General features: G+C 39.6%; 1 protein-coding gene across 3 annotated transcripts in view; it reads right to left on the reverse strand.

Annotated features, from left to right (window-relative positions):
- Positions 1-7,311: 7,311 nt before the first annotated feature.
- The window catches only part of PITPNB (phosphatidylinositol transfer protein beta), a 184,911-nt gene continuing 176,552 nt past the window's right edge, over positions 7,312-15,670 (reverse strand). The window contains exon 12 of one of the 3 annotated variants that reach the window (XR_004540391.1): positions 7,312-9,389. The gene's annotated coding sequence lies outside the window, so the exon portion shown is untranslated. The remainder of the gene's footprint in view (positions 9,390-15,670) is intronic. The other 2 variants (XM_033955457.1, XM_033955456.1) reach the window with 2 other exon arrangements.

The following is a 15,670-nucleotide window of genomic DNA, read 5'->3' on the forward strand; positions in this document are numbered from 1 at the left end:
CATTGCATATTTTAAAGTCATCTGCCTTGGCCTCTTTGAACCCCCCCCCCCCAAAAAAAATGTATAACAATTAACATAAGAACATAAGAACTGCCATCTCCGGATCAGACCCATGGTCCATCGAGTCCGGCGATCCGCACACGCGGAGGCCCAGTCAGGTATACACCTGATGTAGTTTTAGTCACCCATATCCCTCTATGCCTCTCGTAAGGAGATGTGCATCTAATTTGCCTTTGAATCCTAGCACAGTGGATTCCTTAATAACCTCCTTTGGGAGAGCATTCCAGGCATCTACCACTCGCTGTGTAAAGCAGAACTTCCTGGCATTTGTCCTGGACTTGTCCCCCCTTAGCTTCAAACCATGTCCTCTTGTCCGTGTCGTGTTTGACAATGTAAATAATTTATTTTCCTGCTCTATTTTATCGATGCCTTTCAGCATTTTGAACGTCTCGATCATGTCCCATCGCAGCCTCCTCTTCTCAAGGGAGAACAGTCCCAGTTTCTTGAGTCGTTCCTCATATTCCAAGTTCTCCATACCTCTTATTAGCTTCGTTGCTCGTCTCTGCACCCTCTCCAGCAGTTTTATATCCTTCTTTAGGTGGGGAGACCAATGTTGGACACAGTATTCCAAGTGTGGTCTGACCATTGCTCTATAAAGCGGCATTATGACTTTCTCCGATCTACTCGTGATTCCTTTCTTTATCATGCCTAACATTCTGTTTGCTTTCTTTGCCGCTGCCGCGCATTGTGCCGACGGCTTCAGGGTCCTATCTATCAGTACACCCAGGTCCTTTTCTTGTTCGCTCTTACCCAGAGTTGCGCCTGACATTCTATACTCGTGTTCCTTATTCTTGCTACCTAAATGCATTACTTTGCATTTCTCCACGTTGAACTTCATCTACCATTGCTCTGCCCATTTCTCTAACTGATACAAGTCGCTCTGGAGTTCCTCGCTATCCTCCTGCGATCTGATTGCCCGGCATAGCTTTGTGTCGTCTGCAAACTTAATGATCTCACTGGATACTCCTTCTTCCAGGTCATTTATGTAAATATTAAATAGGATCGGCCCAAGAACCGAGCCCTGGGGCACACCACTAGTCACTTTCTCCCAGTCTGAGAACTTCCCATTTATGCCCACTCTCTGTTTTCTGTTTTCCAGCCATTTGCCTATCCACCTGTGTATATCTCCCTCTATTCCATGGCTTTGTAGTTTCCTGCATACAGTGTGCTTTGTGTTTTTAAAAATTTTGTTGGTAGATCATTTTGACTTGGTCATATTAAAAGAAGCTTGCAAGCCAAAAAAGTGTGGGCAGCCCTGTCCTAAAATAACCACCATACATGAGGACTAGAAAGTGTTTTTTATTAAGGGCTCCAGGGGTGACCCAGGAAGTTAAAACAGTGACCCTAAAATCAGTGCTAGATAAAAAGGCAGAAGCAATTGGGAGGGGGGGGACCCTAAAATCACTGACCATATAAACAGCTGGTTTTGATAACACAGGCCAACAAAAAAAAATTATTGATACCTTGTTTTTTTGTTTTTTTTTTAACCTGTTCCTGGGATCTCATAAAAAGCTGCAAAAGAGTTTGAGACTCATACAGAACACTGCGGTCCGTCTAATTTTCAGGTTAAAAAAGTATGGCCACATTACTCCATCTTATAGACAGTTGCATCGGTTGCCTTTTGAGGCAAGAATATTATTTAAATTTGGTTGTACTTGTTTCAAAGTGTTGTTTGGCATGGCACCTGCTTTCTTGTCTCTATGCTTTGAACATTATAAACCTAACATAATTACTCAAGGGCAATATTTATTTGTTATTCCAACCATCAAACCTTGTCGATACAAGAGATTTTTTTGATAAAATGCTTTGTTTTCAGGCAGGTAAAAATGGACCAATGGCTAAGGGGTCCTTTTATCAAGCCGCACTAGCGGGGTGAGCGTGTCGGACATTTCATCATGCGCTAACCCCTGCGGCCGGCTAAAAAACTAACGCCTGCTCAATGCTAGCGCGGCAGGCGGTTTAACATGCGTTAAACCTCTACTGCAGCTTGATAAAAGGACCCCCAAGTATATCTCCCAGGCCTACTCTTATATGTCCTTTAGGAAATTACTAAAAATGGATCTATTCGATAAATTTGTAAACTGATGTTCCAGAATAATTACAGGCAAATAGTATATTGATTATATAGCCAGAAGGTTCTTGAGGACTTTCATTTTATTTTAGCAAATTGTATCTTATTCTTATTTTACTGCATAATTTTAGAATTTTTACTGTATAATTTTAATATCTTTATTGTATAAAGTTATTAATGTATGTGAACCGCCTAGAACTTTGCGGTAGGGCAGTATATAAATTATTATTATTATTTAGGGTGCCGATTCAGAAAATCGCATTGGATAGACCGCATCAACTCTAGTTTCTTAGATATGGTTGAATTTATGGTTCTATTCCAATCAGTCACTCCAGCAGGATGAAAGAAGAGTACAAGGCCATCTCTTTAGTCTTGGAAAAGATAATTACTGTATTTTTCGCTCCATAAGACACACTTTTTTTCCACCCAAAAGTGGGTGGAAATGTCGATGCATCTTATGCAGCGAAGATACTTTTCTTTTATTTTTAAACACCCCACCCCCACCCCATCATACCTTTTTAAAGGCCCGTGCCAAATACGGCTCTCCCTAGCATCTGTGAGCGCCTGGCTGTATTCTTGGTTTCCTCCACAGCATCCTCTAGATTCTCCCCCTTTAAAGCTAATTAGGCTTGCGACAAGTGGGGGGGCCTTATCTCCAAGCTGCTTCCCGCACCCAGCAAGACAGGTCATCTTCCGCGCTGTGACCACTGCTGGGCTAATTACAGCAGCCTGCAGAGTGAACCTAGCAGGCTGCCATTGGCCTCCAAAGCACGTTGCCTCTGCCATGGTCCTGCCCCTGATGTCAGTGTGACCGCAGTAGAGAAAATGTGCTTTGGAGGCCAACGGCAGCCTTCTAGGTTCCCTGCAGGCTGCCGTAATTAGCTCAGCGGTGGTCGTAGCGCGGAAAACAACCTCTCGAAAGAAAAGGAGAGCTGTGTCTCCCCCAATGTCCTGTCCCAGGTAGTGAGCAGAAAGAGCAACTGTTGGGCAGGTGATGAGAGCCTGCCAATTCCAAAGCATGCATTCGGACCCGGGCAGAAGCTGCAGCCCTGCACTGTGAAGGCTTCTGCCACCCATTCCAACTCAACCCAGCACCGTCTGGAAGCCGGAGACAACCTCACAGGATGAAGCAAAGGTAAGGCCCCGCCCATCATGAAGGTCGTGGTAGGACGCTGGATCTGGACATTAGGGGGGGGGGTATGTGAGAGAGATAGAAAAGGACCTTAAGGAGGGGCGGGAAATAGACTTGAAGACAGGGCAGATGCTGGACTAGAGGGGGTAGGGAGGGGAGGACTCAAAATGTTAGAAGGAAGATAGAGAGAAATCTGAAACAAAAGGGAGCCAGAAGAGAGGGGGCAGATGTTGGATTTGGGGGTGTATAGAGGGAAGAGACTGCAGAGAGGTAGAAAGATTCTGGACCAGGGAGGAAGGAGAGAGAAGCAGAGAAAGACCTGGAAGAAAGGAGAACAAATGTTGGATGGGGGGGGAGGGGGGTTAAACAGAAGAAAGACAGAGAGAGATAGAGACCTGGACCCAAAGGGGATGGGGCTGGATTGTGAAAGAAATGTTGGATGCAGTCAGAAACTAATTAAATCACCAGACAAAAAAAGGTAAGAAAATAATTTTATTTTCAATTTAGTGATTGGAATGTGTCAGTTTTGAGAATTTATATCTGCTATGTGTATATGTATAATGAAAGGAAAAATTGCATTACAATTAGTAGGGGAGGGGGGACAGGGTGCAGAGCCTGGTAAGGATTGTGGGATTGGGTGCAGAGCCTGGCAGGGAGTGAGGGGGGCTGGGTGCACAGCCTGGTACGTTAATACACAATTTGGTTTAGAATTTTTTTTTTTCTTGTTTTCCTACTCTAAATCTATGGTGCGTCTTATGGAGCGAAAAATACGGTATCAAGAACATCAATGGGCGATTTGTGTAGACTTGAAGATGATTAATTTTCTTCTTGGTCAAGAAAGTATCCTTGATTTTTATGCCTTAGAGCCAAACATGAATATTGGGCAAAAAAAGATTGGCCTCCGAGGGAATATATGGTGGTTGGAGGACAAAATGTAATCAACGAACCTTTGGTAGCATAAGATAGAATCATACTGCTACCACTACATATAAAACTAGGCCTGATGAAACAATTTGTAAAGGCTTTGAATAAAGATGGTTCATGCATTGAATACATAGTGCATATGTTACCTGGACTTACCATGGAAAAACAGAAGGCAGGAATTTTCGATGGTCCACAGATCAACTTATAAATGGTCCACATTTCATAACATCTAAGAATGAAATCAAATCATGTGCCTGGTCTTCATTTGTTCTTGTGAAAAACTTTCTTGCCAACAAAAAGGCAGGCAACTATACACAATGAGAAGAGGATATGCTCTATTTCAGGGGTGTCAAAGTTCCTCCTTGAGGGCCGCAATCCAGTCAGGTTTTCAGGATTTCCCCAATGACTATGCATGAGATCTATTTGCATGCACTGCTTTCAATAGATCTCATGCATATTCATTGGGGAAATCCTGAAAACCCGACTGGATTGCGGCCCTCGAGGAGGGATTTTGACACCCCTGCTCTATTTCAACAGGCTTGGCTGTTAAAGTCCTTTATCTCCAGTCACTTAGATTGCTTTCCAGAGAACCTCAGTGACTTAAGCGAAGAGCAAGGTTAAAGATTTCACCAAGACACAAAAACAATGAAAGCTAGATACTAAGGAAGATGGGATGCACACATGATGGCATACTATTGTTGGAATCTCCTGAAGGATTATCCTGGTATGCAGAGGAAGGAGCCCAAGGCCCCTCTCTTAAGCATCTGAGACAATCAGGATCTTAGGCCTTCCCTGTGCATCCCATGATGCACCAGGAAGGGGAAGGCCTACCATTTTGTAGTTGCGGGCCTGCAAGGAGAGACTGGGCATCCCTCCTGCTGTCTTCTTACATAGAGGTGTGTGGGGGGGGGGGAGATCTGGTAGCAGGAGTAGGCATCCCTCCTGCCAATTTGTTGCAAAGTTTGGGGAGTGGGGTTGTTCCGGAGGACATCAGGGAGGAGCAGCTTGACTTTTTTTTTAAAATAGAGTAGATACTGTGAAGCTGACAGCAATTTAGAGCTGAAGGAGTCTGTTTGACCTGATGCATTTGAAACATTGCTGTCAGCAAATGGCTCTCCCATGCTGAAATAAGATGTTTCGCTATTTTTGAATATTTCAGTTTAAAGCATAAGAATAATAAAACTTACCTTTATAAACTAAATGTATAGGACTAAGATGAACTCACAATGCATTATTGACGAATGAGGAAGTGATATATGACCAGGTTTGTCTGAATGAGTTTTTACTGACACTGGTCACGTCTGAGAAGTCCTTAAAAAGAGCATTTAAGTTGGAATAGTAGGATATACTTGTGTGTGGCTATAGTGAAAAGTGATCCTACCCCAAGAATTTTTCTGACCTTTAACTGTAATTGTTAGGTCACTATAGATCTTTATGTTATTAATTTGATATAAAGAGCTGCACATTTAAACCTGGCTTATAATTTTACCACTTTGTCTTTATTTTTTCTTTGTGTTATCAATTTTTAGATATGAGCATTTTGTTTATATGATAGTTTGATGTGTTGATGTATATTTTATGCTTGCTATAACATATGTAATTTTTGTGTCACTGAACACTTTGCACTTATGCACCGAGGTTTAATTTCAATATACATGTCCTGCATTGTGTATGTGAAAGTATTAAAACACATTAAACAATATATTTAAAACCTACCAAACCTTGATTTATTGTTGAAACTAAAATCAACCATTTTGAATGCATGCAGATTTCCAAATCATTAACATAAGCCATTGTCTTACAAAACTGTGACTCCAAGACCAGAAATGGAAAAAGCTCTAATCAAATTTATTTTCAGTGTCTTAGGTTGTCAGTTGTTGCACAAAGGCTACCATGGCAAAAATGTTTTTCATTTATTCTTGGTTCATCTGAATTTCTACAAGTAGACAAAAAAAAACCCATTAAAATCTTTATTGTCATAAGAAACCCAGCAGTAGTGCTTGCACAGGAAGAATTTCCAGATGTTTATGACCATATTTTAGCAAAACTCATACAGGGATGGTACAAAGAATAAAACACCATGTTTGGTTTTTGAGTACAGTCAGCACAAGCAAAAGCCGCCTCTTGTAACTCAGCATACAGTAGCTATCTCAAATCTCTCTCGAGATAGATTCACCCAGTGAGACCTTTTACTCTTCAAAGACATGGAGTAGGTGGAGTGAGCAGAGAGCTATTGGTAAATTTTTATTACTATTGTATAAAACCAAAGTATGCACATATGTATATATAAAAATACATACAGAAAAAGGTGGGATTGGACAATGGAACTCCAATGGAGAGCCAGGAGAGTAAATGAACAATCAATTTATGATGCAAGGACTCCGACACAGAGTTAAAATTTTAGAGTTTTAAACCCAGTTCAAACCCAATACAGCACTAATGCGCCTGCCTCAGGGGTAAAACACATTCTGGATAAAAGCTCTTCTATAAAACTAACCTCTATAAAAACAGGAAGCTAAAATGTAAGCGATCAGAAGAAAGGCCTAACACCAACCTTGCTTACATTTGCTCCTGCCTTGTGAGATTCATAAGTTTGATTGTTTTCCTGTGTTTATAGAGGTCAATTTTATAGAAGAGTTGCTATCCAGAGTATGTGATCCCTGAGGCAAGCGTGTTTGATGCTGAAATTGGGTGTCGTATCGGGTCTGAACTGTTTCTCCATTGGAGTTCCATTGTCTAATCCCACTTTCTTCTGTGTGTTGGTTTCTTCATGGGCTATTCTTCTGTTGGACTTTGATATACTGTATTTACTCATATATAGGCCGTGGCCTACATATGGGTTTTGCAAGCCGGCACAGTGGGTGTGGCTTGCAAAACTGGGGGCAGCCTATACAATTTTAAAAAATCATCTCCTTCCCCCTTACCTCTCCTGCTGGACGGCCTGGAATCGCTGCCTCCTCGAATCGTGGCCAGCGGTGCAGGGCAGGAGAGAACTTTTTGATTTCCAGCCCGGCCCCGCGCTGCTTCCTGTGTGCCTTTGCCATCAGTTCTCGTGAGACTCGCGAGTCCCACGAGAACTGATGGCAAAGGAACGCAGGAAGCAGTACGGGGTCGGGCTGGAGATTGAAAAGCTCTCTCCTGCCCTGCACTTCTGGCTGCGATTGGAGGAACAGCAAGGGAGGTAAGGGGGGGGGGGGGATGATTTTTAAAAACAGGATAGGCTGCCCCAGTTACTGGTAGATAAACCCCGGCTAATACAATGGGGCGGCTTATCAACCAGTTTTAAAACTTGTATAGGCATTTTTTGCGGCCTATAAGTGAGGAAATACAGTGTGTGTATATATATATATATATATATATATATATATATATATATATATATATATATGACTGGGAAAGAAAGTGAAGACATTCACAAGCCTAGAGCTTATATGGTTGGCGATATACAATTTTCTACAACCACATGAAAAGTTCTGTATACAGGATTCATAAAAACTGTGTCTAAACTATTCCTAAAATATCCATTTCTGAATCTAACAACCTTTTTTCCATAACAAATAGCTATTATATTCACTTTACTTAAAAAATTTGGAGAGCCACTATGCACCTTTAAATGGGTAGCTATGTCTACACTTAAAAAATAGCACAGGAATATGAGTGTCTGACCTAAGTCTTAAAAACTCCTATCTGAAAGTAATGAATGCAAAATTATTTTCAACATGAAAAAAGCTCAACGTCAATAATCACGTGTCTCTGTGTTAGGTGTGAAAAATTAAACTGGTTGCATAGATTGCAAATTGCAGCTTCTTGAAAGTCGATTATAAACGCGATATCTGCACTCAGGAGCCGCTCTAGGCTTCTAATTCCATTTGTACAGCCCACTGTCTGCTTTGAAACATATCTAATAAGTCTACTAACAATTCCTGCCTTAACATTACTCAGCATGTTTATCTCATAAACTCCTCTACAACTGAAGTATTAAATGGAGAATAAAACGTCAGTTTGCTCTTTGCAAATAAGACCCTATATTTTAAGTCCACTTGTTTGATGACTTTCAGCACTTAAGTGGTCAAAGGGCATTAAAAATTCCTATTTTTATATTTCTGTACTACAAAGCTACACGCTCAAGCTGTGTTTTCCTTCACGTTGATATTTTCAAGGACTCTACCATTTACTGCCAAATATGTTACTTGGGAAAGCTATGAAAACATTTTTGTGAACACTCTGGTCTCAGGAAGCCAAGCAGGTACCTTATTGGGAAAATGGAGAAGTATCAGACATCTGTTTCTAGAAAAGATCATTTATTAAGGGACACCTGATAAAGCTCTCTTGGGCATTTTGTCTCACAAGCTGTGGCTCTACTCTACAGATGGGGGCTCAGGGACAACTTTATGACCAACCTATGCTGATCTAATTTGGAGTCAGCAGGGGAAAAGGGTCCTTGAGACACTGTTCACGATATGTTACACAAACTGTCATCCCACTGCTTTTGGCTCTCAGGTTGTTTTCTTTGCTTCAATTTCTTTTAGTTACAGAAACATCCCTCACTTCCATTCCCCCTCCCCCCCCCCAAAAAAAAAAAAAAGAAACAGGCAAAACTGCAATAAAACATAGGCATTTAAATGTAAAAGCATTGTCTAAGATGGCTAAAGATACGAGAGCAGTGTATTTATGGCCCTGAGACACAAACATTCATAATTTTGGTGTTCAGAATTACAGAGGAAGTGATAATGTACATCCCAGCGGGACACACATGTAAAATGTGGCTGACTGTAGCAAACCATCATATATTATAAGAATGAAATAAAACAGATTGGTCCAAAAACTTGTCATACATTAAATAGACCAGTTAGTATTTCGGCTACAATTAATTTTCCTTTAATGGGAATATTCTGCATTAGTTCTTAACATTATTTAAAGGTATTTACAGCGAAAGCATACTCCTTGAGGTCAGGTACAGTACTGTTGATCAATCAGAATAAATGTGTGATGTGTGAATGTGTGTATATACATACTGTATACATAGTATATGCTTTGGAGGTATATATATATATATATATATATACACATATATATATACAAACACACACACAGACAGATGCACAGGTGTATGCGAAAAATCAATGCTGCATGCGCTTTTGGTCTGATCTGTCATTCGTCATCAGCAGCACTAGTTCCTCTTACATGACCTTCTTTACGGAGCTGTAGGAGAAGAAAAACAAAAACACTAGGAATCATTACAGGTTTGATATTTTCCAGACACTTTTGTCAGATGCATTAACTAGGGAAACATTTAGTACGTGTTTTAGTTATGCAGATTTGAGAGCGCTTGGAAGAGCACAACCATGACCCTGGCTGAACACAGAACAGCAGAAGCATGGCTACTCATCGCACCTCAGGTTCGGTTTTGTCTGTTTGGTGAAGAACTGTAGTTTTCAATTCTTCAGACATGAACTTATTTAAGGATAATGTGAAAAGCAGGTAGAAATGCAGAGTTAACCATTTTTCAAGTTCATAAAATATATGTCCATGTTCTGTGTTCAGCTTCAAGAGATGATTCATTCCACATGGAGTTATTTGTAAAGAATTTATGAAAATATATATTTAATTTGTATGTCTACTTCCATTCTTGACCGTGGGACTGGGTGGTGTATTGCCCAAGACTCTTCAGGTTAAAGTCCGTTCTGTGCTGGCATGAATCCTCATGATATTGCTTTATGCCCAAAATATTTGAAGTATGTGAAAGCTAAATTTTTATAAGACATGCTTCTGGCTATTGGATAGATGACTGTACAGTACAAGGACTGCTCAGCTTTGTTACTTCCATATACAGGCAAAAGTTATTTATTCCCTTATAGATAATATAGGGGGGGGAATCCCTTTGAGCTTAAACACTTACTGCTCTGACCTGTGTGCTTTCCTCTTGACCCCGCCCACTCCCCCACCAGGAAGTGACATTAGTACTCTTTGGGATAACGACCAGCCTGTAATGCATCTAAGCAGCGAAAACAAGGTGCAAAATGTGCTTCTTGGTGCACTCCTTTGGAAGTAAGGAGGAGGACGGGAAATTCTTAAGCAGAGGATTGTAAGGTTTCTAGAATCAAAAGACTGCGGGACCTGAGGCTGCACAGTTTTGCTAGACAGGCTTGTCAGACACATCAGGCTGATTTCTTTGACTGAGTGACCAAACAGTTGGATATGGGAGGTGTGCTAAATGAGGTGTACTTGGATTTTAGCAAAGCCTTTCACATGATTCCACATAGGTGGATGATAAACTGAGTGCACACACCCTAAAGTGACTGACTGGGTTAAAAACTGTTCAAATGGAAGGAGACACAGAGAGTAGTGGTAAATGAATATCATCAGTGCTGTACCGCAGGGATCTGTCCTCGGGTCAGCTCTTTTTAAACATTATTGGTTTCAAATTACAGGCCTATTTCACTATTGAATGTGGATAATAAATTAATGGCTAAAGTATTAGCATTAAGATTGACAAAAGCTCTTCCTTACATTATTGATGTACATCAAACAGGATTTATTGCTAAAAGACATTCATCAAATAATACTAGATTAGCATTCCACTCATTAAATTTAGCAAAAAATATAAATGATCCAGCTTTTCTAATATCTTTAGATGCAGAAAAAGCCTTTGATAGAGTGGAATGGAATTTTATATACCAAGCTTTACAATGGTTTGGTATAGGATCCGGTTTTATTAAAATGATTCAGACATTGTATAGCTCTCCTGGAGCAAGATTATATATTAACAATAATTTATCAAATAGATTTAACTTGCATAGGGGAGTTAGACAAGGATGCCCTCTGTCTCCTTTACTTTTTGATATTGTCCTAGAACCTTTATTAATTGCAATAAACAAAACTAAGGAGATAAAGGGAATATCATTTAACAGTTTTGAATTTAAATTATCTGCATATGCAGATGATATATTATTATATTTAAGAGAACCGGAAACTACTATTCCATGTATACTTAAATTAATAGAAAAATATGGTACTTTTTCTGGATATAAAATTAATTGGAACAAATCTGAAATTCTCCCAATTAATGTTCATTGTACTAAAGGAATATTTGATCCATATTCATTTATTTGGAAAGAAGATGGAATTAAATACTTAGGAATTATGATCAAAAATACAATTGAAGATACAGTCAAAGAGAATGAAAAACTTTTATTAAAAAAAAATAACAGAAATGTGTGAGCAATGGAATCCGTTACATCTTTCTTGGTGGGGAAGAATTCAAACAATTAAAATGATGGTATTGCCTGTGGTTTGTTACCAAATGAGTATGATACCAATATTTTTTCAGGGGTCATTTTATAAAAAACTTAACAATATTCTTACAAAATTTGTTTGGTGTGGGAAAAGACCAAGAATCGCTTTAGTATCATTACAAAGACCAATTATGGAAGGGGGGGTAAATTTTCCAAATTTTTATAGGTATCATCAAGCCTATATTTTAAGACAGGGTATGTATTGGATCCTCCCAGATCTTTTAGAAAATGTACCAGATTGGCTGTATTTAGAATGGCGGCTCCTGTTCCCTTTATATCCAGAACAGTTAATAACTATAACAATGCCTAAAAGATACAAAGACCACAGAATTTTATTCGACACTTGGAAAACATTGAGATACATCAGTAATCTGTCACCAGAACCTATTGCTAAATCTCTAAATCAATCAATATGGGTAAACTCCAGGATCAGAATTGGCGGATTTAAAATCGTCTGGAAACAATGGATAAATGCAGGAATACGAACATTGAATGATATCATTTCAGAAGGTTCACTGCTTAGTTTTTCACAATTGCAAAATAAATTTGGATTAAATAAAACACAATATTTTAAATGGATGCAGTTGAAGCAGGCCATTCAGGTAGGGTTCCCTGAATGGAAAAATCTTAATAATCAATATAGTCTACAGGTTCTATGTTTCCAGACGGATTTTTTGGGACACCAAGCCGCAAAATGGTACAAATTGATATACGGATTTTTAAATAAAAAAAAGAAAACAGGTCTTAGGGATATTTGGAGTATTGAGATTGGTCAGACAATTTCTGAGTCTCAATGGCCACGATTTTGGTCCTGGAGATTAAGATCTACAAGGTCAGCATCTATGAATCAAACATGGTTGTTCTTATTACATAGAGTGTTCTGGACCCCAACGCGCCTGCAAAAGATAGATAGTACTAGATCTAATAGATGCTGGCATTGTAAATTGGAAGTAGGGACGTTAGATCATTTAATTTTTTTCTGTCCCTGTGTAAACGCATTTTGGAATTCAATTTGGCCCCAAATTAATAAGTTACTAGAAAATTATGTTGGACTCTCATATGACACCATATTATTTGGCACTGCAATGAGAACTAAGAGTCCAATTTCAGCAAATAATAACAAGCTATTATTAATATTGACAGGAGTCGCCATGCAACAAATTACTCAAAACTGGAAAGATTACACCAAATTAAATTATACGTTTTGGTGGAATTCTGTCTGTCATATTTATAAAATGGAAAAAATATTAGCGTTACAACAAGGGAATCTTCTTAATTTCAAGAAAATTTGGCAACCATTGACCAATTATTCTAATGATTAGATTTCTTAGCACATTGATAAAAATTTTATATGAATGGGATGGGATTTGATTAATAATTGGAAAAATGTTATATAAAAAAGGGATGGGAAATATATTTATATGTTAATGTATAATTTTTATCATAATATATTTTAAAACATATGAATTATTAATGATAATATACTATATATGTAAAAATTAATTATATTTAATATGATTCAGATGTTGTAAGAATGGAAAATCTATAAATAAAAATTTAAAAAAAAAAAAATAAACATTATTGCGAGTAATATTTGCGGAAGGATTGTCTTTTTGCAGATGATACCAAACTTTGTAATAGGGAGACACCTTGGAGGGTATGGATAGCATGAGGAGGGATCTAGTAAAGCTTGCAGAATGGTACAGAAATTGGTTACTAAGATATGTTAAAAAATTCAAGGTCATGCACTTGGAATGCAAAATTCCAAGGGAATGGTATTGCACAAGGAGAGGGATGAAGTACTTCTGTGTAAAAAAAAGCGTGGGATTTGGGGGTGATTGAATCCGATCTAAAGGTGGCAAAACAGGCATGAAAAGTGATGGGCAAAGCCAGAAGAATGCTCGGGAGCACAGGGAGAGGAATGGCCCGGGAGGGGAAGGGTGACAGAGTTCAAAGAAGCATGGGATGAACACAGAGGATCTAGAATCAAAAAATAATACTAAATATTGAAGAACTATGGCAAGTACTGGGCAGACTTGCACGGTCTGTGTCTGTATATGGCTGTTTGGTTGAGGATGGGCTGAGGAGGGCTTCAATGGCTGGGAGTGTAGATGGGCTGGAGTGAGCTTTGACGGAGACTTCAGCAGCAGCACAGTACCGGGTAGAGCTTTGGATTCTTGCCCAGAAATAGCTAAGAAAAAAATAAATTTTTAATTTTAAATTTTTTTAAAAAAAATTGAATCAGGTTGTGCAGACTGGATGGACCATTCAGGTCTTTATCTGCCATCATCTACTATGTTACTATGTTAACAGGTGATTGTGCCGTTGTATAAGTGTCTGGTGAGACCCCATTTAGAATACTGTGTGCAATTCTGGAGACCCACCTTCAATAAAATATAAATAAGATGGAGTAGGTCCAGAGGGAGGCTATGACAGAGACCACTGACCAATTCTGTATAGCATACAGGGAAAGGCCTACAGACATTCTTGGAAGAAAGGCAGGAGACAGGGAATATGATAGACATTTAAATATCTATGTTGCGTTAATGCGACTTTCCCAAAGAAGGAAAACTCCAGAATGAGACGGCATAGGATGAAGTTTAGAGGAGAAATCTAAGGAAATACTTTTTCACAGAAGAGAGTGGAGGGTGTGTGGAATATCTTCCCCATGGAGGTGGTGGAGACAAAGACTGACTGAATTCAAGAAAGCGTGGGATAGACTTGTGTGATCTCTTAGGGAGAGGAGACAGTGAATGCTGCAGATGGACGGACTGAAGGGGCCATTTAGCCTTTATCTGCTGTCATGTTTCATAGAAACATAGAAATTGACGGCAGAAAAGGGCCATAGCCCATCGAGTCTGCCCATACCAATGACCCACTCCCTGATTCTTACTCTCCTAGAGATCCCACATGAATATCCCATTTTCTCTTGAAATCTAACACGCTGCTGGCCTCAATCACCCGCTGAGGCAGCTCGTTCCAATGATCTACCACCCTTTCAGTGAAGAAGTACTTCCTAGCATCACCCTGAAATTTCCCTCCCCTGATTTTCAGCGAGTGTCCTCTGGTTACCGAGGGCCCTGTAAGACTGAAGATATCATCTTTCACCTCTATACGCCCAGTAATATACTTAAAGGTCTCAATCATGTCCCCTCTCTCTCTTCGCTCCTCCAGTGAGTACATCCGCAGTTTCCTCAACCTTTCTTCATACGTGAGTTCCCCGAGCCCCAAAACCATCCTGGTAGCCATTCGCTGAACCGACTCAATTCTCAACACATCTTTTCGGTAGTGTGGTCTCCAGAATTGAACACAATACTCGAGATGAGGTCTCACCATGGATCTGTACAGTGGCATTATGACTTCAGGCTTTCTGCTGACAAAACCCCTACGAATACATCCCATCATTTGTCTTGCCTTGGATGAAGCCTTCTCTACTTGATTGGCAGCCTTCATATCGTCGCTAATGATCACTCCTAAATCACGTTCAACCGTGGTCCTGGACAAGTGTGTAAGTTCTGTGCGGATTTTTTTTGCCTAGGTGCATTACTTTACATTTTTTAGCATTGAAGCCCAGCTGCCAAGTTGATGACCACTGTTCAAGCTGTCTTAGGTCCTGCGTCATAAAGTCATAGTTAAGACATCTGTATACAATGTCTGCCATGTCCTTGTGGTGTCCCGGTACACTTCCTTTCATCTTTAGGCTCCTTGCCTTCAAAGTAGTAAAACAGATTTTATGCTGCCTATCCTAGGAATAAGCAATGGATTTCCCCAAGCCATCTCAATAATGGCCTATGGTGTGGACTTCTTTTTTAGGAAATTATCCTAACCTTTTTTAAACCCCACTAAGCTAACTGATTTCACCACATTCTCCGGCAATGAATTCCATTGTTTTAATTACACATCGTGTGAAGAAATATTTTCTCCGTTTTGTTTTAAATCTACTATTTAGTAGCATCATCGCATGTCCCCTAGTATTTTTGGAACGAGTGAACAAGCGATTCACATCTACCCTTTCCACTCATTATTTTATAGACCTCTATCATATCACCCCTGAGCCGCCTCTTCTCCAAGCTGAAGAGCCCTAGCCATTTTGTCATTTCTTCATAGGGAAGTCGTCCCATCCCTTTTATCATTTTTGTCGCCCTTCTCTGTACCTTTTCTAATTGCGTTATATTTTTTTTTGAGATA

The sequence above is a fragment of the Geotrypetes seraphini genome, chromosome 8, assembly GCF_902459505.1.
Source record: "Geotrypetes seraphini chromosome 8, aGeoSer1.1, whole genome shotgun sequence".
Classification (NCBI taxonomy): Eukaryota; Metazoa; Chordata; class Amphibia; order Gymnophiona; family Dermophiidae; genus Geotrypetes; species Geotrypetes seraphini.